At 46.0% G+C, this 23,665-nt stretch overlaps 1 protein-coding gene across 3 annotated transcripts in view; it reads right to left on the bottom strand.

The window, feature by feature from the left end:
• AZI2 (5-azacytidine induced 2) overlaps window positions 1-16,676 on the bottom strand; it is a 99,294-nt gene extending 82,618 nt beyond the window's left edge. The window contains exon 1 of one of the 3 annotated variants that reach the window (XM_069212007.1): window positions 16,225-16,676. The gene's annotated coding sequence lies outside the window, so the exon portion shown is untranslated. Of the gene's footprint in view, window positions 1-16,215 lie in introns of all 3 variants that reach the window. The other 2 variants (XM_069212006.1, XM_069212009.1) reach the window with 2 other exon arrangements.
• Between the last annotated feature and the right edge of the window lie 6,989 nt (window positions 16,677-23,665).

The raw sequence follows: 23,665 nt of genomic DNA, 5'->3' as shown, positions 1-23,665 counted from the left end.
GGGGCTTTTCAGGCACTCCTAGCTTCCCCTTTGCCACGATGGTGGGTGTTAATGTTTATTACTCAAACCAAGGGTGCTGATTTTAGTAGTCGGAAGAATAACAAGCATTAGCAATGCAATAGGTTTCACATATTTTGAACAAGTTAATTTTCATCTTTTGGCAACAGGGTCCACAAGCAAAAACATAAAAAGCTCTAATGAAGTTAGCAGAGCAGAATGAAAAAGATTTATGGCCCCCAATAAAGATAAGCAATGCCCTGTGTGCCATGTCATGAGTGCTGGCAGGGAGGGGCCCTGGGCGGAGAGAGAGCGCGAGAGAGGGAGAGACTGAAAGACTCAACGATGGCACAAGCCCTTTATTCAGTAAAACAAGCTTAGTAGTAAAATAAGCTTATTTTAGGAGCAGGGTAGAGGACAGCACTGAAATAAAGCCAAATCAAATGTCAGGGACATGGGAGGAGGCGGGAGGAACAGAATGCTGCAATAAAACACAGGCAGCTACCAGCTAAAAAAGGAGCACCAAAGAAATGTCAAAAATACCCGACACCCAGGTCATATTGTTTGAGGGAACGGGTGACAAGTTTTCATAATTATTTTGTCCTTGGGCCTACTAGGCCCAACACCCTGCAGCACAAACCCTCTCCCTACCACTTTACAGAGAAGGCAACCGCCTGCAGTTGAGGTAATATGAGTGTACATATCTTAATGCTGTTCGAACTTGTATTTATGGTTCATTAATGAAAAGCGTTCATTATTGGGGTGAGTGCTGAAATAAAATTTTCAAGGTCACACTGCACTACTTACTAACAATGGTTCCAGTAAAAAAAAAAAAAAGTGTACACACGTTTTGAAAAGTTTAACATTATGAGGCTAAGTATAATGCTCCCAGAATATTCTCTGATTAGATGCAAATGTTTGCATAAGCTTATATGCAAGAGTGGTGATTCTTTGTTTTCAAAATAAAATGTTTAAAAAAAAATGCAAGTAGAACAAAAACGTTTCACTACTATGAAAGTTTAGGTGCTATTTCTTTTAAGCGTCATTTATTTAGTAAAATGTAGTGATGCACGCTAGTATTTCCAAACAATATTCCAAAAGGAAAATCAGTGTAGCCATTTTCAACAAGATTATGGGAAGCATGAAAATAAACAAGCACTGGCAAAACCAATCTGACATTTTTTGTGAGTCTTTTGGTTTCGTCAATGAGTGTCTTGTTTTGACATGGGTTTTGTACCACTTCATTGTTGTACGAACTGCCAGGCCCGCACCATTGTAATGAACACTAGCAACAAAAAAAAAAAAAAAAAAAAAAAGAGATTTTGGTCTCAAAAAGCACACACTGCCACCAGAGGTGTAAGAAAAGGCCCTGCAACCCCCCTTCAGGAGGCCCCCCTCAGCCCAGTATCTGCCCTGAGTGAGTCTGGCAGGGGGCTCCATATTCTTTGCAGGGGAGTCCCCTCCAGTTTTGTTACACCACTTTTTGCCACAGTAGTTTCTGGCACTGAACAAAACTACTTTAAGTGCCAATATGCTCCTTGTGGAAGAGCAGAATACGATCACTCACAGTAAAGCCAGGCTTTATTGCAAGAAATAGAAGTTTAATAAAAACAAAATGTCTTTGTTAATGCCAGACCTAATTAGGGACCCAATTCTTAAAGAAAGACACAAAAGTGCACCCATGGTATAGGTCTTTGAATTAGTAGCTTTCATGAATTCACAAGAACTTACAGAAGTAGACCAGGAAATTGTACTCCCAGGAAATATTTGTGAACTGTATTTTAGCACGAGCAAATATGCATGTGTAGATTCGCTCAGGTGAAAATATATTGAGCATTTCCAAGCTCACTTATCCTCCAACAACTTTTTTCCCAACCCTGGAAGACCTTCTACTTCTGCCACTGTCAGGAGTAAATTTCCAACCTTTCTCATTATGGGAAAAGATTAGAGAAGAGCTAGTGAAAATCCTTTAAAAGCGCGAGTTAGTAGATTAGCAGACTCAAAAACATTCCAGCCCTGGAACTACTGCTTACTGCTTCCCCCAGCCCCAGTATGTAGACCAGGCCCAATTGCAGTAGTAGCCATTGCATAATCACAGAGGCTATTATCAGAGGTCTTACATAATGAGATTGCTGCCATAATTTGTCGCTGCACTACATGGCACCAAAGGAACAAGTAGATTTTTTTACAGGACAAGTAGATTTCAGAAGCAGCCTGTCCCACGGACAAGTAGATATTTTAATAAATTCCACACCACTGCTCATAGCAAAAGATAAACAACCCAAAGTGGAAAGATAAAGTACTAGGTCACTGCTCTGAAACAGAAAAAGGAAGGAGAAAAAGGAAGATCTGACCACAAGCGAGCAAGATTTTTTAAAGGACAAGGCAACCGACAAATGAAATTGCTTTAACCCACAGTATAAGTACACACCAGGTCGAATGCTAACACTCGACCTAAAAATGATTACGTTATTTGGAATAAAATCTCATTACACAATGGAAAAAAGTATATTTTGTTATTAGTGATATAAGTAAAATCAAACTAAGGATGTGGTGATTTTGGTGTGAGGGTTTGGTGAACTGTTAGGGCTATGCATATGTTTAGGTTCATGACTATTAAGAATTTTACTCATTCTGGTACTAATTAGAATAGTTTCTTCTGAATTGTACGAAAAAAGTCCTTACTGGTTAGATCGAAATATTAGTAGTATATTTCAAAGGTACTTTCTCTCTCTATCATCTAGGATTCTCTGGGCCAGCTTCCTCATTTAGGATTTATACACCAGTTAAAATACCTCATAATAACTATATGCATTTGTCAATTTCTGTATTAGCAAAGTAGTGACACGATCAAAGTACTCCAGGTGTTCTCAAAATAATGGTCCAACTTGGATATTTTCATTTAAATGGGTGCAATTTTGGGAGATATGGTGGCGAGGCAAGGTAATTCATTCCTATAAATTAGAGAGGTTTACATTCTTTAGCAGTACACTGTAAGAGTTATATTTGTCTGATCGGTCCTTTTACGTTCAAATTCCAAGGGTGAGGATTGGCCGGGATGTTATTTTAGAGCATGCCTGTCACCCTCCAACGCAGACAGCCCTCTTACTTCGCATGAGTGAGTCACGATAGGAGGATGTTCTAAGACAGACTTATAAGAGGTGAATGGGGAAACAGGTGTTTTACCTGGACCAGATTGCCCTTGGGAATATAAGTTCTCCCTTATGGAGAGACCTATACTTGCCAGGCCCAGTCTCTAATTAGAAACAGAGTTTTTAATAAGCACAAACTAGTTATCATTAAGCGTGAAAAAGTCAGTATGTGCAATACAATATGCTTTGTCATAATTCATTGAGATTGCTCATTTAGATTACACATGCTCTAATGGGAAATAGGTAATTTGGCAGGAAGACCCTGTATCACAACAGAGAAAAGATCCTAGAGCCAACTGTCCTACCCGACAATTATGAGTTGCTTTAAGTCTGGCTTGATAGGTCAGCTGCATGCCAGAGCTAATGCCACTCTTCTTTCAGAACAATTATGTACTTACACACAGCGAGCTTTAGAGGAGTAAATATCTGCCACCTCATACTATTGGCTGTATCGTACGTCCAAGGAAATGTTTCCATTGCAATGCATTAGTGATTGCTTTACAGCTGAAAAGCACATAACATCACACTTTGTCCATATCCAATTCTTTAGCTCACACATACATTCATAAAAAGCAATCTTTCTTCCACTAAAGCATGCAATTGTATGCATTTACCAGCACTTGCGGGTGGCATATGGCAGCTGTTTTATTGGCTTTTAATACTGGGGAGCAGACGGTCTACCCAAAAGTCTTTTGGATAGCAACAAAAAAAGCTAAAGCTGAAATCAAGAGACTTAGGGCTGTATCTTCGGGCCTGGCCATCCTGATCTTGAGCACAAAACCCATCCAAAGTACTATGCCTTTACACATCGGAAATCCTGTGGTTTTCCTACAGCTCTGAAAGCCACCTTTTCACTCACTTAACATTTCAAGTACCTGGTGGCATCCCCAGTCATGCTGCTGCCTTGCCTTCCGCTACTCTGCCACCAGGCTGTATGTTTCTCTGTTCGCACACCTACCCAAACAAAAGTGGACGACTGTACATGGTCAAAGATCAGCATACAGTCACCAAGAGAAAGGAGAAGTGGCTGGTTTGATTTGCAACGTGTTCTTTCCTCTACTCCTCTGACATCCTGGTCAGCATATGCTCGCTCTCCTCTGCGCAGCTCCACCTGTTGCTGCTGCTGCCTCTGCTGCGATCGAATTGAGAGCCTGCCGGACTCTCAGTTCGAGGCTCACCTCCACCTGCAAGCTCCCACCTGGGCCTCATCCCTGGTGGCCTAGTGGCCATCTGTGAGTAAGTATCTTGCTTTCACCTTTACTTTTCCTTATTTTCGGTCATCTTTATTTTTCCTATCATTATTTGTTCCTTTCTCTTCCCTTTCAGCCTTTTACTCTCCCCACGCTTCATTTCCCTGCCGCTGCTTCCCCACGGTCCCGCCCTTCCAGCTGACCAGACCTTCCCGCCTTTGTTCCCTTCTTAATGGAAGCCGGTGCGCACTGAGAGGCTGACTCCTCTGACCTTCTGATCAGCGTCTGCTCGCTCTCCTCTGCACAGCTCCTCCTGTTGCTGCGGCTGCTGCCTCTGCTAAGTTTGAACTGAGAGCCTGTCTGACTCTCAGTTGGAGGCCCACCTCCACCCGCAGGCTCCCGCCTGCATCTCATTTCCAACAGCCATCTGTGTGTAAGTATCTTGCTGTCACCTTTACTTTTGCTTATTTTCTGTCACCTTTATCATTTTTCTTTTTTTTTTCCTTTCAGCCTTTCACTCTCCCCATGCTACATTTCCCTGCCACCCGCCAATCTTCCTGCAAAGCGCTTTCCCACGCTCCCGCTTCTCAGCTGACCAGTTCCCCCCCACCCCCTTCCTCATGGTGGCCTCTGGGTGGCTACATCGCCAACACGCCAAAGGTAAGCCCATCTGTGCCCATCGGTGCCTGGACCGCGTCCAGCATCACAAACCCTGGCCCTCTGACCTTCCATTGCTACAACACAGAGACCGTCCAAACGCTGAACATGGGACGCTCCACCCCCTGCCATTTCGCATCACCCAGAGAAAACCATGGACCGTTCTCCATGGCTCTATTGCCACTGCACCCTCACCCTACACCAAGCTCCGGAGCGCCTTAGCTGCAGCCTCCTCAACATTTGCTCCCACCACAAACATGCCATAGAACACCGGGACCTACTAGACTCCATCCACCCGGACATCGTCTTTCTCACCGAAACATGGACAAACCCAGCCTCAGCACCGGAAATCGCCATAGCCATTCCCGGCGACTACAAACTGCTCCACAAAGACCGGCTTTCTCGCCCAGGCGGCAGCCTGACCATCGTACATGAATCCACCCTTCGCCTGACAACTAACGCAGAAGAAAATCCCCCCCTCATGGTGCACCTCCATTTCCAGATCTATGCCACCCCAAAGTCTACCTTCTGCTGCACCCTCATCTACAGGCCACCCGGCCTACGCCCAGCCTTCAGCAAATCCATCAGCTACATCATTTCTCCCCATGCACTCACCTCCACAAACTACTTCCTCCTCGGCAACCTCAACTACCACATCGACAACTGCTATGACATCAACACTGCTTTCCTGCTCGATAACCTCAAAACAATAGGACTAAAGCAACTGGTCACCTTGCCAACACAAAGTGCTGGACACACTCTCTACACCATTTTTTCCACCAGCAACAACATCGCCATAGACAACACCTTCACCCTTCACTGGACTGACCACCACTGCATCAATTTCAATATCGCCACACCAACCATCCACCTCTGCACACACCGTGCCCCAAACAGAAAATGGAATCAGATCACCAACACCCTCCTCACCTCAGCAAGTCTCCCCCGCCCCTCAAAAAAGGCAAACATTTCAGCACAGAACTTCCACAAATGGATCTCCGAATGCGCCAACACTTGAGCACCTCGCCAAAAGACCTCAGCTAAACATCACCTCAAGAAGGCCAGCTGGTTCTCCCCCACACTCCAGGGCTCCAGGCGCACCTGCAGATGGCTAGAGAAAAGATGGAGAAACAGCGAGTTCCCGGAAGACTTTGAGGCCCTCAAAGTTGCCATCAATTCCCACCACCATCTCATCAGACCCACCAGGAAAGCTGCCCTCCAGGACCGTATCAGCGCCATCGCACACAACACCAAAGAGCTCTTCGCCGTGGTCAAAGAGTTCCCCACACCCCAATTGGAAATGGCAAACATCCCTCCATCTCAAGACCCCTGCGACAGACCAGCCAACTTCTTCCACCGAAACATCAAAGGCATATATGACAGCTTTGGATCTCAAGACCCTGAGCCCTCCACCAACCACCCAGCTCCAACCCGTCACAGATCCTGCACCGCTGGACCACCCTTACCACGGACAAGACCCTCTCCATCATAAGCAGCATCCACTCCGGAGCTGCTACAGACCCTTGTCCTCACCAAATTTTCAACAAAGCCAACACCTCCATCGCACCAGAGCTCTACCACACCCTCAACTGTTCCATAGATACAGCTACCTTCCCCAAGGACTGGAAGCATGCCAAGATCTGCCTGCTTCCTGAAGAAACCCACAGCCGACACCCTAGATCTCAAGAACTATCGCCCCACCTCTCTGCTGACTTTCCCAGGCAAGGTTTTCTAAAAGGCCATCAACACACAGATCCGTAAGCACATCAAGGACAACAACATCCTGGACATCACCCAATCAGGTTTTAGGAGCAACCACAGTACAGAGACCGCCTTCCTCACCGCCACAGAGGACATCCGCTCGCTCCTCGACTGCGGCCATACAGCGGCCCTCACCCTTCTGGACCTATAGGCCTCTTTCAACACAGTTTCGCACCACACCCTCTACTCCAGACTCCAAGCAGCTGGCATCTGCGGAAAGACCCTACAATGGAAACTCTCCTTTTTGTCCGGCAGAACACAGAGTCAGACTCCCACCTTACCGGTCAGATCCTACGGAGATCAGCTGCAGAGTTCCACAGGGCTCCTCCCTGAGCCCCACACTCTTCAACATCTACATGGCCCCGCTTGCATCCATTGTCAGGAACCATGGGCTGAACATTGTCTTCTATGCTGACGACACCCAGCTGATCATCTCAGTGACCGAAAACCTCACAACTGGCAAGAAGAATTTCCGCGACAGGATGGAAGCCGTCGCCGTTTGGATAAAGGACAGCTGCCTCAAGCTTAACTCTGACAAGACCGAGATCCTCAACCTGGGACCCTCCACATCAGCCTGGGATGACTTCTGGTGGCCAGGCACTCCCTACCCCAACAAACCACGCATGCAACCTCAGTTTCATCCTGGATTCATCGCTCACCATGAACCACCAAGTCAACTCAGGCACATCCTCCTGTTTTCACACACTCCAACTTCTCCAGAAGATCTGCAAATGGATCCTAAATGACTGCCGCAAAACCATAACCCATGCCCTGGTTATCAGCAGACTCGACTATGGCAACGCCCTCTACACTGGCACCACCCAGAAGAACCTGAAGAAACTACAGTACATCCAAAATACCTCCACTGCTTCATCCTGGACATTCCCCGCCGCGAACACATCACCAATCACCTAAGAGACCTCCACTAGCTTCCTGTCACCAAAATTATCAACTTCAAACTCCGCATCCACACATACAAGGCCCTCCACGACCTAGGACCTAGCTACCTCAACCACCGCATCACCTTCTACCCCTCCACCCGGCCGCTTTGCTCAACAGGCACTAGCCACCGTACCCCGCATACGGAAGACCCCGGCTGGAGGAATATCCTTTGCCTACCTCACAGCAAAGAGCTGGAACACAGTGCCCCTGTAACTCAGGCAGTCACCATTGTTACTTCAATTCATGAAGGACCTTAAAACCCGGCTCTTCAACTGAAGCAGAGGACAACCCCTGCCCCCCCCCCCACCCACCCCAGTGCCTTGAGACCCTTACGGGTGAGTAGTTGCACTCTATAAATCCTGATTCCATTCTTTAAAGAGGTGAGTATTCAACTCTTTCATAAACTGAAGCAGCGTTTGGGCAGCCCCAATGGATAGACAGCTGCTGTTCCAAATCCTGAGTGTATAGATGGAAAAGACCCACTGCCTTTTTTTCCCCCACTTATCTTGCAGTCTGATGGTGTCCTCGCTCCGGGTGCACTGAGAACCACCATAGAAGGTGAGCTGGTCTGCAAGGTAAGTGGGAGTGCTAGTCGTGATGGTTGCGCAGATGCTTGAGGTACTTTAAAACACCTCACCCTGTAACTGTATCTTGCAGGCCATAAACTGTATTACATTTGAGAACATAATCCTGAAAAAATTGTTCGCACTGAACTGTGCAACATTTTTATATTGTAAATATATATAGGAAGTACCAAGCAGCTACTAATGCCCAATGTTAAGGCAGTCGAAATGGAAACACCTTTTCCTTTTATGTACTTTTTCCATTAACCTTTCACTTAAAAACACACCCTTCACACAGACATGTGCTTAAAAATTAACTCATCTATAGATACACAGATCTTTCCCTCTTCCATTTCAGCAGGCCTATTTGTTGTTTGGAAATGTAGCCTTTTGTCAGAATAGCCTGTCCTGGCGCACCCCATCCTATCACCTCAACCTTGGTTGGTCATTGGTAGTCAATGGTGTACTAACATTTTTGTATACATTACATAGCGCTTCATACCTATCCAAAACATTAGTGCGGCTGTTAGATTACGAGTAGTAGCTCCGTTCCCTCTGTGGTCGAAAACTGTGAAAATAAACACTTTGCAGAACCACTTGGGCTCTAAGAGTTACAGAGACCAACTGCCCTTGATTAAGCAAGGAAGAATATTACAAAGCGGGGTATGATGCACATGTGAAAAAAATGGATGTGTTACAATTTCCTGAGGAAGTCGCATAATGCAATTAACAAGAAAAACATTTTGTTATTTATATAATTACAAACCTCTATTGGCAGTGCGCAGACAACAGCAGAAGTCCTCAAAATAAACATGATGTTTTTTATCTTCCTGGACATAACAATGTTTTTAAAGATAACAAACCAAGATAGCTTTCGCTTTCAGTTCCACATGTGAAATTTCGCTACTTATAGGTTTTATAACGGCAGAAGGTTTGTGTGTAGATTTTATTTAAAAACTGAAAGGGGAAGGGCTCCTAAGTTCCTGCAAATCTAGTGTGTGAAAAAAGCGTGATCACTCAGATGGGAAATTCTAATTCAAATTTGTATGTATTTGGAAGGGCATTTAGGACTCAGGAGAGGGCTGAAGGCCTAATTACAAACTGATGATTTTCCACTCCTGTCTAGCAAGAGTGAGGTTACATATAGGGAACGTGCTGGCAATAACACAAACATCTAATCCTTCGATTTTCAAGATGATGGCTTATAAAATACTTCTTGGGTCCAGCCAGCAATATGGCATCTACTACTTATCTGCTGTCTTCTCTATGCTTTAGTAATGCCCGCTGCCAGTCAGCCATGGTCTGATACACCTCAGGCGCACTGAAGGAGTATGGGGAACGATAGCCTGCCAGGCTAGAGGTGGGCAGCAGTGCCCTCGCTAAGGTTCTAGCTTGGCTCTCGTCAAGCCTCTGTAGCCCTGGAGCAAATGCTATAGCCACGTCACCAGGCTAAAATGACCACTGGGTGTCTCCAGAAATCAGATCTTTCTCTCCAAGGCAGGCACAGGATGCTCTGCTGATATGGGTTGATGGACTTTCACGAGAAAAATCAGAGCAAAGGGGAGTTTTTACTCTAGTTGCTGTTCACTGCAGCACGGTGAGAGATGGATCGGCTCGACAAATACAGCCTGAGTTCCAGTTAGGGGCTCTGCTCCTTGGCTCCTCCACATCTTAGAGGGCACTCACAACGTTAAATTGCCCAGGTATAAATGACCCACTGAAATAGCAATGCACTAGAACAGCAAAGGAAGGAAATGGCACGCTAGGTGGTGGGTCATTTAATGGCGGGGAGGGAGGGGTCAGTAGGTGAACTTTTGCACTTTTGTCACAGCAGGTGGTGGCATCAACAAGAATGATAGTTACAATCTGCCAACAGCTGATAACTGTGACCTTACCTACGTGCAAATGACACACAACCTCCAATGAGGCTGATCTTCTGCAACTTTCTCAATATATGGATTGTATTATCTCGGTTAAACAGGCAACATTGTTTGTAACCAAACCTAATGACAGCTGTTTATGTTTTTTTAAACTGTTTATTTACATCATTACTTATGCCACAAAAATACATATCACGTGTAGGAACAGCATGCGCCTCACCCAGCGCTTTCCACATATACCACGCCACGCACCCATGCAGCACAGTATGCAGAGTCACCTTTCATAACTCAAGATGGGGAGAGTGCTACAATGGCACCCTAGTAGTAGTTACACAATATACAAATGCCAGATGACGTAACAAGAATAATTAAGAAACCGGCAATCCATATCAAAGTCCTAGGAAAAAAAGAAAAAAAAAAATCGAAGAAAGCGTGCAGGCTGTCAGAAGCACATTTGCTTTCAAACCTTTGCTGTGGTTTTCCTGCTGTTTTTTTGACTGGCTTAATATGCATGTTTTTGTTTCTTTCATTTGAAAAACAGTAAGCAGACCTTTCAATTGATTGTTAAATATGTTGTGTGTCTGAGTAACACTGTTTGGTTTTGCTTTTTTTTTTTCCCTCAAATTCGTTTTTGGTTAAAATGATACAAAAATAGAAACGTTTTATTTTTATCGTTTTCAATGTCTGCTGCCCCCAAAAAAACTTTACCCATGACATGTTTTCAACTTGTTTCTTCAAATATGACAACTGTCGTTAGCTAAATATCTTTGCAAAGACATATTTCTGGCCTGTGCCATGTGCTTTTTCAAAATGGCCAATGGGCTGGCTTGTGAATGGCTGACATCGCCAAACCAAATATGTTATGTTGAAATGTTTCAGCATTTTTCCTCCCATTTCGCCGAAGCATCCTATTAACCATGAGACACTTGGACAAGGATGAGTCACCGGTTAGAGCCTTTGGGGGCGAGGGGCTCTTAAATTAAGCACAAAAGGGTGGGTACCATCGAGATAAGGAAACCGAGGCTTTGTATGGCGCAACACTGCCATCTAGAGGCTAACAGAATTAAACATTGGGCGAAAATGATTACATTCATCTGAATATTTCTAGGTGAATTTATGATATTAATTCCAAAGTAATTCATGACCCCAAGATTTAAACGTGGAACCCCTGTATTAAATGTGTTTAAATACCCCAAAAAAAGCTCCTCGGTCCCTTCTGGGTGGAATCAAAGGGCATTTATGGCTGTCTAAACAATCCACACCATGTTCTGCTCCTCAAACACTCCTGGGTTGACCGTAGCAAAAACGGTCTGAAATCTACCATGTACTGCCAAAACTTGATGATAAAAAGGTAACAGCCATTTACACATTGTGCAAAAGGCTATAGTCTCAACTGCCAATTGTGTCAACTTCTCTTTTTACTTCTAACTCGACAAACTGACACATTCCTCCAGCAGACATCACCAATTATTACTTAACCTACGTGTGGGAAAGTGCCCTCCTGCTTGGTATGGTTACCCCCATTTTCTGCCTGTTGTCAATGTGTTTGACTGTGTCTACTGGGATCCTGCTAACCAATACCCCAGTCGTTATGCTCGCTCCTGTAAACTGTACCTTTTTCTTCCCACAATAGGCACACTGGTCCCTCATGTAAGTCCCCAGTCTATTGTACTTAGGTACCCAGGGCAATGAGGTTCCAGGGGATCCCTATCGGGTGCCGGAGTTATTCTGCCACCCATACGGAGCCATGCAAAGGGTTCTGCTGGCCTGCCATTGCAGTCTGCGTAAAAAGGGTGCATGCACCCATTTTCACTACAGGTCACTGCACCAGGTCACTGTAAGTCACCCCTTTGGTAGGCCCTCTCAGCACAAAGGGCAGGGTGCAGGTACCTTTGTGTGAGGGCACCCCTGCACTAGCAGAGTTGTCCCCACAAACTACAGATCCCTTTTCCTGGACTTTGTGAGCGCAGGGATGCCATTTTACGCGCCTCTTCCTATGTCCAGCTACATAAAGGTAACTCCGAATCTGGGCATGTTTGGTATCACACATGTCAGAATCATACCCCAATACTGTTGCAAGTATTGGAAGTATGATTCCATGCACTCTGGGGGCTCCTTGGAGGACCCGTAGCATTCTACCACGAGTCTTACAAGGTTATCTGGGCAGCCCAAGATGTTGCCACCTCCTCAGACAGGTTTCTGACCTCCTGCTGCTTGATCTCATCAAGCCTAGGAAGGCAGAACAAAGGATTTGCTTTGGGAGAGGGAGGTAACACCCTCTCCCTTTGGAAATTGGTGTGACTGGCTTGGGAGGGATAGCCTCCCCAAGCTACTGGTATGCTTGGAATGGCACATTTGGTGTCCTCCTTGCATAAGCCAGTCCACGCCAGTGCAGGGACCCCCAGTCTCTGCTCTGGCGCAAAGCTGAACAATGGAAAGGGGAGTGACCACTCCCCTGTATATTACCACCCCAGGGGTGGCGCTCAGAGCTCCTCCAGAGGGTCCCTGGGTTCTGCCATCTTGTTTCCAAGGTTGTCAGGGAACTCTGGGAGCATCTGAGTGGCCAGGCCAGGCAGGTGACATCAGAGCCCCCTCCTGATAGGTGCTTACCTGGCTAGGTGATCAATCCCCCTTTCAGGGCTCTTTAGGGTTTCTCTCTTTAGGTGGGTCCTCAGATTCAGCTTGCAAGATTCCAGCGTGACTCCTCTGCAACCTCCCTTTTGACTTCTGGCCTCCGGAACTGTGCCCGGAACTTCCAGGACTCGACAAGCTGCCTCCAAAGAGAAGAACTCTTCTGCAACATTTCCACCTGATGTGCATCCACTGAGAGCGGTGTGTCTTTAGTCTGTACCAATAGAAAGAAGGAATCTCCCTTGGAGTGAAGGAGTCACTCCCCGACATCCGCAGGCACCTGCTGCAACGACAACCGGCTGCATGGATCTCCTCTCATCCTGAGCTGCTTGGATCCTGCATCACGGGTGGTGGTCCGGAGTAGTCTTCTTGGTCCTCTCTGCTAGCTGTCCAACTTTGGTGGAAGTAAGCCCTTGCCTTCCCATGCAGGACAGTATCCCAATGTACTGCATTTCTTGCAGCTGCCAATGCTTGTTTGCATCTCCTCCAAGGGTTCTTCAGGTGACATGTAACTCCAGTCCGCAGCACTCCTTCCTGCAATGTACAGCCCTATGTGTGGTTCTCCTGCGGCACGGGTCCCTTTCTGTAGTGCTGTGTGGGCTCCTTCTGCGACTTCTGTGTCCCTGTCCTGTGGAATCCTGTGGGTGCTACCTTGGCTCCTGGGGGTGCTCTTTGTCACTGAGGGTCCCCTTTGACTTCCCATCCTGGGTTGAGTCCTCCTGGGCCTTGCTGGTCCCCAGCAGCTCCACTTTTTCACTAACCGCGAACTTGCCTTTGCCAAGGCCTGTTGGTGGCACTTCTGCACCGACACCCGTCTGCAATCTTCACTCCAGCGTAGGACATATTCTGCGTCCATCAGGAACTCTTCTCTTCTGGCTCCAGGGCTGCAGTGCTGACCTGTTCTTCCTCACCATCAACCAACTCCTGCGAGTACAGCTGGGTGGATAGTAGCTCCTACTTCTCCTGGACTCCACTGACACTTTTGGACTTGGTCCCCTCTCTCGACAGGTCGTCTTCTCCAGGAATCTACTGCTGGTTTCTTCCATCTTGCCTGGGTGTCTTCCTTCCTTTTGGGTTGTTTGGGGAAATGCCAGTGATTTACTCCTGCTTTCCTGTCACTGGAGGGGGGTGGGGGGGAGGTATTATGTTACTTACCTCTGTGGTTTTCTAGTACTCCCAGCTCCCCTCTACACATTCAACATACGTAGGTGGGAGTCCTGTATTCGCATTCCATTTTTTTAGTACATGGCTTGGGCTCCCCCTAGGGTCACTATTGTTTATTGCTATTTGCACTGTTTTCTAACCTTTTCTATGCATATTTCTGATCGCTAGTGTATATATTTAGTGTATTACTTACCTCCTATTGGAGGGTTGCCCTTCTAGCATTTTATGGTATTGTGTTCCAAAAATAAAGGTAAATTTTTGTAAAACTGAGTGTTTTCTTTCATGTGTGTAAGTGCTGTGCGACTACAGTGGTTTTGCATGAGCTTTGCATGTCTCCTAGATAAGCCTTGACTGCTCATCCACAGCTACCTCTAGAGAGCCTGGCTTCTAGACACTTCCTACACTTCACTAAGAGGGAATACCTGGACCTGGTATAAGGTGTAAGCACCTTGGGTACCCACCACACACCAGACCAGCTTCCTAAACTATGGCTATACCCAACTCAATACTTTTGGTTTAGACCACAAATCACTACCATAGTGCCTCTGTTTCACTCAAGTAGACCTCAATGAGTCTCCTGGTGGTTTCGCATTGCCCATGACTTAGAACGATCGCAAGTGAATCGGATTCTGACAATCCTGTTGTTGTTGACCCCATGTGAGAAGGTAAATGACAGAGGTTTGACGAAACACTTAAGATGAACAGAATTCTGTAATGTGATGTTAATAGGATGCGTTAAATAGGCCAATTGTTGTGTGATGAGTATGACCTCACGCTAGGCGTTTACATTTTTGTATGAAGCAATCCTTTCTGTTTTTATTGACATTAGGCGCGGCTTTTAAGGAGTTTTGAAACCCGTAATAAAGATGATGATGACTCCATGTGAAGTTTCAATTACACAGCTTCAAGGGGCATTGATTCTTAAGCTCCTGCGTTTGTTTCTTATATTACTTCATGGTGGCTTACAACTGCCGCCCTGGCGCGGGAGTCAGTCACTTCTGGTATGAGTGCATATAGCATTTCATTAGTATCTCGCATAACTTCGTGTGTGGTCACTGCACAAACACACGCGCAATCACCTGAATAACTGCCTATATAGGCTCTTAAGAACAAACCCACAAGGAAATGTCAATACAATAGAGTGTTCAAGTCTCTAATTGTGTAAAGCATCCCCAAAACTCAAACCAAACTACAGCTTTAACCAAATTACAGCTATATAAAGAACTGCACAACAAACTTGCAAGATATGCATATTACAAAATGCATGACACGAGAAGACAACAGCATAAGGAACTGTAACCCTTTTGTAGGACTACATCTTAGCACTTGGCTCCCCCACAGTAGATTGATACCTGCCAGCAAAGCTCCTCAGCGCATTGTCAGGGGGTAATAAGTGTTACTTATTCAATATAAACAAATTCGTATTTTATTTTCGGAGTCCCCTGAGGCCATACATATTAAGTACAGGGGAAATTAAACAAAACCTAAATAATTAAAAGAAAAATACACGCAAGATCATGTCATCTGGCTAAGTAAGAAAATAAATTCAGTGGGGTCTGCAGAATGCACAACAAGCATGTAAATATGTGTGCCCATATAGTTAGGGTGTAAATGAGCCCTCTGTGCAGAAGTGTGTGTAACCTGAACAGGCATTAATGGTATTCAGCTCGGCATTTCCGTCTAGCGCGGATGATAAAACTTGAGCAGGTACACATTATTTATATCAGAAGGGGCAGTGCTTGAAATGGAAAAAATAAAAGTTTCTGATAAGTGCCGGTACTCTAATTAAAAGTATTACGTTTTTCCCAAAAAGTGCAGGTACTCAACCTCTCAAAATAAAAAAAAAGTGCCAGTACTCACTACCTGTGAGTACCGGCCCATTTAAAGCACCGAGAAGGGGTCAGGGAATTAAAACGGTAATGTTACTTATTCAGTTTAAACAAATTAGGGTTTTATTTTCGGAGTCATATGGGGCCATAAGTTTCAAGATATATAAATAAAAATGGGTGGGGAGGACAAACAACGAAGCTGCACAACCTGCCCCGGAGCTGGTGGCACTGAAGCGCTGTGCCTCTAGCAGGGCCATATACTGCCTGTGCCGGGGAGTGAGTCTGCTGGGGGGGCGGGAGGGAGTAACGCTGGAAGAAGAGATGCTCTGCAGGTATTAGAGTAAGGGGTTGGGACAGGGGAGGGTTGCAGCAGGCACTCAACCCACTGAAGTGTCTCCATCTCTATCACCGCCCCCCTCGCCAAGCCCTTGGCGACAACTCTTCCAAACCTTGGTCACCTCTTGACATGAATGAGCCCGGAGAGGGGAGGCCACCGGAAGGCGGAAGTACACCGGCCAGGCACCAGTGGAGATCGATCGAGAAGTACTCCGAGAGGTACGGGAACACGGGCCAGAAGACACTCCGAGACCGGGCGAGGAGACGCGGAAGTCGCCAACACCGAAAAGTATGTAGCAGGAGATGACAGCTACACGCCGACGTAAGGCCCGGATGGATCACGGCGGAGCGTCGCGCCACACACTCTGTCACCAAAGTTCAGGCAGATGGAACCCACTGACAGTTCTACTTACTGCCACGGAATCTATGCACGCCGGGCACTTTCGTCTTCCGGTTTATCAGGTGGCGACCGACTGGGCTCTGGCACCAGACCCACCCCTTTAGAAACGGGGCGCTCAGTAAATAGTCGGAATACTTCCGCTTGCGTTCTTACAACCAGGCCCACTTCGGAAGGCGGAAGTACAACAGCAAAACACTCTTATCACGGGCACGTGCAGTGCCTCGGACCAATCATAATCGCTACTAGATTTATGCACCAATCATTGTCAATGACTCAATCGGTGGGTTCTCTTAGCGAACGAATAGCCGGCCTGAACTAGTTAAGCCAATCATATAAAATTCTTATACTTGACCAATCGCACAGCCTACAACGTTTCTCACACCGTGGCGATGGGTTTCTCTATGATGGGCTGCTGTCACCAGAGGTTGTCTCTGTTGAGCAGTCGGTGCTATAGTTGCTGTACTTATATGTCGAGAGAAGTCTGCGGAAGGACTAATAACGGGAAGTTAATTTTTCGGTTTCAAGTAACAGACTGCCGAGGGAACCGCTGTGTAGGTGCTATGGCGCAAGCAGGAGCATTTACACCTGCGCATAAAATCGCAAGGAAATGCTCTTTCGCATTCCTCTCGACGAAACGGTCATTTGGAGATTTTACATCAGAGTCTAAATGCAGAATTATCACAGGCTTTGTTTTAGTGCTTTGCATTTCATGGAGATGGGGGTAAAATGAAGTTCTTACCTATGTATTGTAATATTTATATAGCGCTTACTACCCCTGTGTGGGGTGCTCAAGCACTTGCCTACATGATTACGCCGTACAGGGTGTGTGGGTGGAAGGATGTTGTCTTTGCTCTGTTCCTGAGTGAGAAGCGTTTCCATGTCATGCTTGTTGATCACTATGGGGCGGTTATGTATTATGGGACATAGCACTTAGTAGGGTGATGAATGAAGCAGTGTGATGGATAGGCGCGAGGTTTATGGATTTTATTAAACTGGCAGCTTTAAGCAGCTCTGCCAGTCCATTTGTGTTGTTTTTTTTTATGTTCATGGTTGCCTTCACTGGCTAGTGCACTGCGTCGTCGGTTCTGAGATATTTTGTTAAAAGTTAATGGACCTGAGCAGCCATGGTGGAGAGATCTGCAGGGATGGACTTGGTTAATAAGATCTCATATCTGATTGTCATTGTGAGATGTCAACAAGCAATCATAGTCTGTGGGTTGTTGGGATCTGCAGTGGTGAGCTAAATTAAAATATTTCTTTGGCCAGTAACATGTGGCAGATTTCTTCAGTTATTCAGTGCCTGTTCATTTGGTGATGTGTGATTTATTTGCTTTGGATTGATACAGAGTTAGGGGAGGACTTGTAGCATTTTATGCCAGGCAGCACGGTGCTCCAGATCCCATTTGACATTTTACAGCTACTAGTGATTGTATTCATCAATGTAAGGTCGTATTGCTACCAGGCTAGTTCTCAAAGTTGCTGATTGGCCCCTTATATGTTTTTATTCAAAACATCCCACAAACCTGTGATAGAACACAAAATAATAATCACACCTTTAAGTACCAATCTACAGTTTACAACCACATATATGGAACAGCCCATCCAGCACACTACTTTCTACATACAGGTAAGCAGGGCAAAAGTCCATTGGGAGGACTAACCAAATTAGGCAGTGTTGTGTCTTCCCCAGCTCTGGAGCATGCAGATTCATTAAGCCACACAGGAGCTGCTATCAAACATTATTTTATTCCTCAGCCTACAGTAACGCATTGCATCATATTTTCCGTTAACCACATCTTATCACCTCCCCGTACATTATGTACTTCCTTTTCAGAGTCCGCCCAGAACCACTAGATTCTAGCATGCATAACATCAAGATGCTACATGTCCCCCTACCAGGCACTCACCTGAGGTTCCTGCAGGAGTGAGCTGGAGTCCTCGATGTTGGGTCTCAACTCCACCACCAGGCAGAAGGTAACCGACCTTTGTTTAGTCAAGGCAACTCTAGCTCCATAGGGGAAATGGGAGTAGACACAATAAAAAGATACTGTCCTAGTACCTAGCGTTCTTGTGGTCTTTTGTAGTATTATTTAGGAGAAAGAATCACAGCTCGGATTAAAGGGAAAATTGAAAACAGATGGGAGGAGGAAGGTGGGGCCATCAAATGCTGTAGGAAGCGTGATGTCTTTTCCAGCAATCTGTCATAGGATATGCACTCTGGTTCCACTTCCTGCAAAGTAGGGAGAAACCCTGATTAGCTCTGTGTGAAGATAGTGCTCTCACTCCTTCTTACTCTTGGTAATATGATATACCTGCTCATTCCCTCTTCCCTGTCTACACTACTTGTCCTAAAGAGTGTTCTATTGGGAAGTGGGTTGGAGTAGCAGCAGAAACCTCTGGAATTGGCAACACCTAGATAAATATGCATTAAAGTAATTAGAAGTTGTCCAGGATATATATATATATATATATATATATATATATATATATATATATATATATATATATATATACACACATATCATACATTCACTAATAAGTTACAGAACTGAATACATTCCACAAAGTTACTGGACATCACCTTGTACCTTAGAACCAAAGTCTTAAAAATAATTAAAAGTGGTTATCTAATAGTGATGAATCATACAAAGTATATGCTTTATAGGTTCAGTCTCTAAGTAGTTACAGTTCTTCTGTAGTGTCTCAGTAGGTTGTAACGATACTAGCAACTTGGAGAGGTATCAGCATTCTCAAGAATTACTCCATATGTAGCATGAAATTAAGGAATATAATATGCAGCATAATTACTAGGTAAAGAACACAATAAAGGAAAAGGTGCATTCCTATATCAGCGGTCTGACGTAATGGAATCACAAGCACAGTCTCAGATAAGTATTCTGCTGGTGTACAGCAACATTACCACCTTTATAAATCTTAATCGGGTGTTTCTTCTTTTCTCCAGGAATTCAGATCGAAACTCTGAGCTGAAGGAACCACCGACTGCAAGAGACTGAAGATGCTGTGTGAATTTCCAAAAACTGGTGAGCCGGATAGCGGAAGCTCTGGTTCATCAGAAAGATTGGAACGACCAGCACTGTGCACTAGTCGAGTGCAGTTTATTATCCGGCTGCACCCAACATCCGCGAAATCTCACAGGACTGTTGGATGCACACAATGTTAGCCCATACTCGGAAGTGACACTGATTGCCTGTCTGCCATGGGAGGTCCAGTAATGCATACACTGTGCCTCCGCAATAGCAACGTCAGTGATTTTTACCCGCATTATGGCTCCACAACATCATTTTAGCGTAGGGGTTAGACAAGCCCTACACCCCCTTTGTTAAACAAAAAGGTGGCAGACATCACCAAAATCACATTTCTTTTATTAGTCAGCAAGATGCTGTCACTTGTCTGCTGGATCGGGTGATTGAAGATGATTGAGTTGCACCCTGATCGAGCTACGGCACCAAGGACTCATGCTCTTGAGCCAAGCATGCTGGCTGAGTTGCTTCCCGTGCAGATTTAGGACTCAACAAGTGTTGTGGTAGGTGTTTGTAATGTTCTGTGTCCCGAGTGATAGTTTGCCCAGAACAACGGGTTGTTACCATGTGTCCTTTGCATGCACAAACTGTAAAAGATCAGCAGCAAAAGGAGTGTAGGTTTTTCATCTGCGTTTCTGCTGAACTCTTGGGCATGGCGATGCTGATATGCGTATGTTTTCATTTTTCTTTTTTGAGCTGCGGCGGTGTCTCAAGTCTTGTGAGTATTCACTGATCTATCCAGGGATCATTGAGGTAGTTTTGTTCTGATAGCTCTGCCAAATAGCAAGGTGGCTGGACTCTCACCAGTTATGTTGTGGAGTGAGGAGTTGAGCAGTAGGCCTGACATATGGCTTAGTTCAAATCGAGTTCCTCCCCGTGGACACTTGTGAAATGACCCTCTTGAGAGTGCCCATGAATTGTTCAACTACACCATTGGCTTAGGCCAGAAGGGTGTGCTCTTTTGCTGTTTGACGTTAAATCAGACAAGAAATTCCTTGTACTCTTTGCTGTTAAAGGGCAGGCCATTATCAGATTTGAGGATTTCGGGTACGTCCCATGTTGCAAAGATATCATCAAGCCGTTCTATGAATTTGTCATGGGTTATCAAAGATAGATCTTCCACCAAAGGAAAACGTGAATATGTGTCTTGGGCTACCATGAGATGGTATCCAAAAAAGTCAACAGCAGCTCTCTCCCAGACATGGAAGTGGACAGGAAAATCAGACATTGTCACTGTGTGTTGAGTCACTTTGGGGGGACAAATGTTTGCAAATGTGGCATGCCTTCAGCTCTTTCTTGACTTGCTCATCAAGCCAAGGGAACCATACTCGATCTCCTATTGCTATTTTTGTTGCTACAACTCCACAGTGACGTTCAGGGGCCAGCACGATGACCTGTTGTCTGAGGCTTCTAGGTATGACAATTCTCGATCCTCGTAGAATCACACCTTCGTGAGTGATCGCTAATTCATCCTGTAATTTTTGTAATTCAACATCATCGGCAAGGGACCAGGTCTTTCTCCCCTGTGATTGTGTGGTTATCAGTTCTTTGTCTTTATCTGCATTGCTGGCAGTAATGATTGGTTCCAAAGTCAGAGCCACTGGCGTGCTGAAGTTCACGCTAAAGTTGAGATATGCTTCAGGTGTCTTGGATGTACAATTGTGACAATGCAGCAGCACTCCTGAAAAGTAATCTGCTGGGGTTTGATCCTTTCAAGGTTTGTGCACACTTTCATAGTCATATTCTTGTAGTCGTAACCCTCACCTTTCAATACGGAGGGGCATCTTAGCCTTAAGGTTTCCAAAAATTGAAACCAACACCTGGGGGTCCGTGATGACAGTGAATCGTTTTCCGTAGAGGAATACATAAAAATGTTGGCAGGCCCACTCCACAGGCAGACTCTCCTCCGGCTGAGAGTAAGCACATTCTGTGTTAGACAGGCTTTGACTGACATAGGCCACGATGTGTCTCAAAACATCTGGATGGCCATTGAGTTGAGCAAGGATCTCTCCTAGCCCTACCGGGCTCGCATTAACTCAATTCAGTATGTAATGTGGGGTCAAAGTAGGCTATTTTTGTTGTTTTCTCACTTGCATGTTTAATGTCTTTGAAAGTTTGGTTGCATTCTGGTGACCACTGGAACAGTACATTTCACTTTGTCAAGTCTTTAAAGGGGACATTCTAACAAAATTCCAGCTGTATCTCGAGCAACTAAGGGCCATGTCTATAAAGGACCGCAACATGGTGGCATCTTGGGGGATATAGTAAAAATACCCCAAAAATACACCACACAGGTTTAGATAAATAGATAATATTTATCTGAATAAAATAAGGTAGAAACATTGAAAATCCAATGAACACAAGCAAAGTTCTGAATTTTTAAAGATTAAGGCCCTCATTATGAACACGGCGGTAAACACCGCTCCGCTGGCGGTATAATGAACTAACTGAAACACAGGCATCCTGAAAACCACCCACCGCCAGTAGAGGCGTGCCGACAACGACGGAAGAGTCCGCCCTCTGGCCGACAGAAAGGCTTAACCCGCCCATCAAATAATGAACCACTAGACCGCCGTCAGTTCCGGGGTGGGAACCACTGCCACGCAAAGCCAGGCGGAAACAAACCAATATAAGGAAACACTCACCAGAGGCTTACACAACACACCGAAGCATGGATAGAGAGCTGCAGGTAATGCCAGCCCTGCTCCTTTCCATATACCTCCACGACCGAGACCGCCGACGAAGACGTCTAAGGTAAGTACCGCAACCTACGAAACAAGGGCGGAAAGGGCACAGTTAAAACCCACCCACTCCACCCACCCTGCAACACTCCCACAACCCTTCACAACAGCACAACCCACAAATCCTACAGCAAGAGGTACTTACCCGACACAAGGCAAATCCAACCTGACCATAGTACCTACAAATGCCCCACAAACAATGAAACGAGAGACCAGGGTTCAAGAGTGTGCCGCCAAAACACAGGCCACACAAACTTTTAATGCAGCTCACGGAGCAAACTATTCACATTAAGGCCAATGGCCAGTCCATAGTGCCAGATGTTTTTGGGCTATAATGGCCCCAACCTGACTCCCAAAATTGCTACGGTACTCCACCTTATGGGGCATCCAGGTACCTCAGGGGCAGGAGGTGGTGGGGGTGGTGATTTACGACGGGGTGGGGCTTGGATTTGCGTTTGGAAGGTGGAGGGGGTTTGGGTTTGGCCTTGGAAGGTGGGGGAGTGTGCTTTGACTGGGTGGAGCCAGATGGAATTGGCTCTGCTTGGGGCTTCTTCCTCTCTGTGGAAGGGGCTTGAGAATGTGGAGGGCGGACAGGGGCGGGCTGTGAAGTGGAAGGAGTGGAAAGGGCAAGGAGGTGCGCACGTTTAGGGACAAGACTGGGTGGGCCAGTGGGTTGGAAGAGGTCAGCACGGGAGAGGAAACGTTTTTTGGGAGCAATTGGATTGGACCTGGAGGAGGGTGTAGGAGTGGAGGCAGATGGTGTGGACGTAAGTGGTGTAGGGGTGTGTGTTGTGGGTGCAGGTGACTGGACAGTATGCTGAGGTGTGGTGGATGTGTGATGGGTGGGTGTTTTGCTGCGTTTGTGTGTTTTTGGAGGAGGGGGGTGGACACAGTGGGAGAAGAGGCTGCCAGTGTGGATGTATGTTGTGTGGGTGTCTGCAAGTCTGGTGAGTGTGCTGCATGTGTCAACTACAGTAGTTGTGGTGAGTGCAGGTGTAGTGTCTGGGGTGCATGGATGGATGTCTGCTATTGTGGTGAGTGCAGGAATAGGCTCAGCAACAGTGACTGAAGGTGCAGTGCCTGAGGGTGTGCATGTAGAGGGGACAGACAGGGAGGCGGAAGAGGTGGGCACACTAGGGGCAGTGGATGTTGCTGTGTGTGTATGTGTATGTTGGCTGTGTGAATGCTTGTGGTGGGAGGTGTGGTGCTTGTGTTTAGAAGTGTGCTTCATGTGTGTTGAGGTGCTTGACTGCGTGTCAGATTGTGTGCTTTGGACGGGTGAAGGGAGTGGGGTGTTAGAAGAGGTAGAGGAGGTTGGAGGGGGGACAGAATGACCAGGGAAACTGGCTGCCATCCAAGAGGAGCCCAGAGCCTGAAAAGA

This window comes from Pleurodeles waltl, chromosome 10, assembly GCF_031143425.1.
Source record: "Pleurodeles waltl isolate 20211129_DDA chromosome 10, aPleWal1.hap1.20221129, whole genome shotgun sequence".
Taxonomy (NCBI): Eukaryota; Metazoa; Chordata; class Amphibia; order Caudata; family Salamandridae; genus Pleurodeles; species Pleurodeles waltl.
Note: the sequence above shows the minus strand (reverse complement) of the source record. Positions and strands in the feature narration are given on the sequence as shown.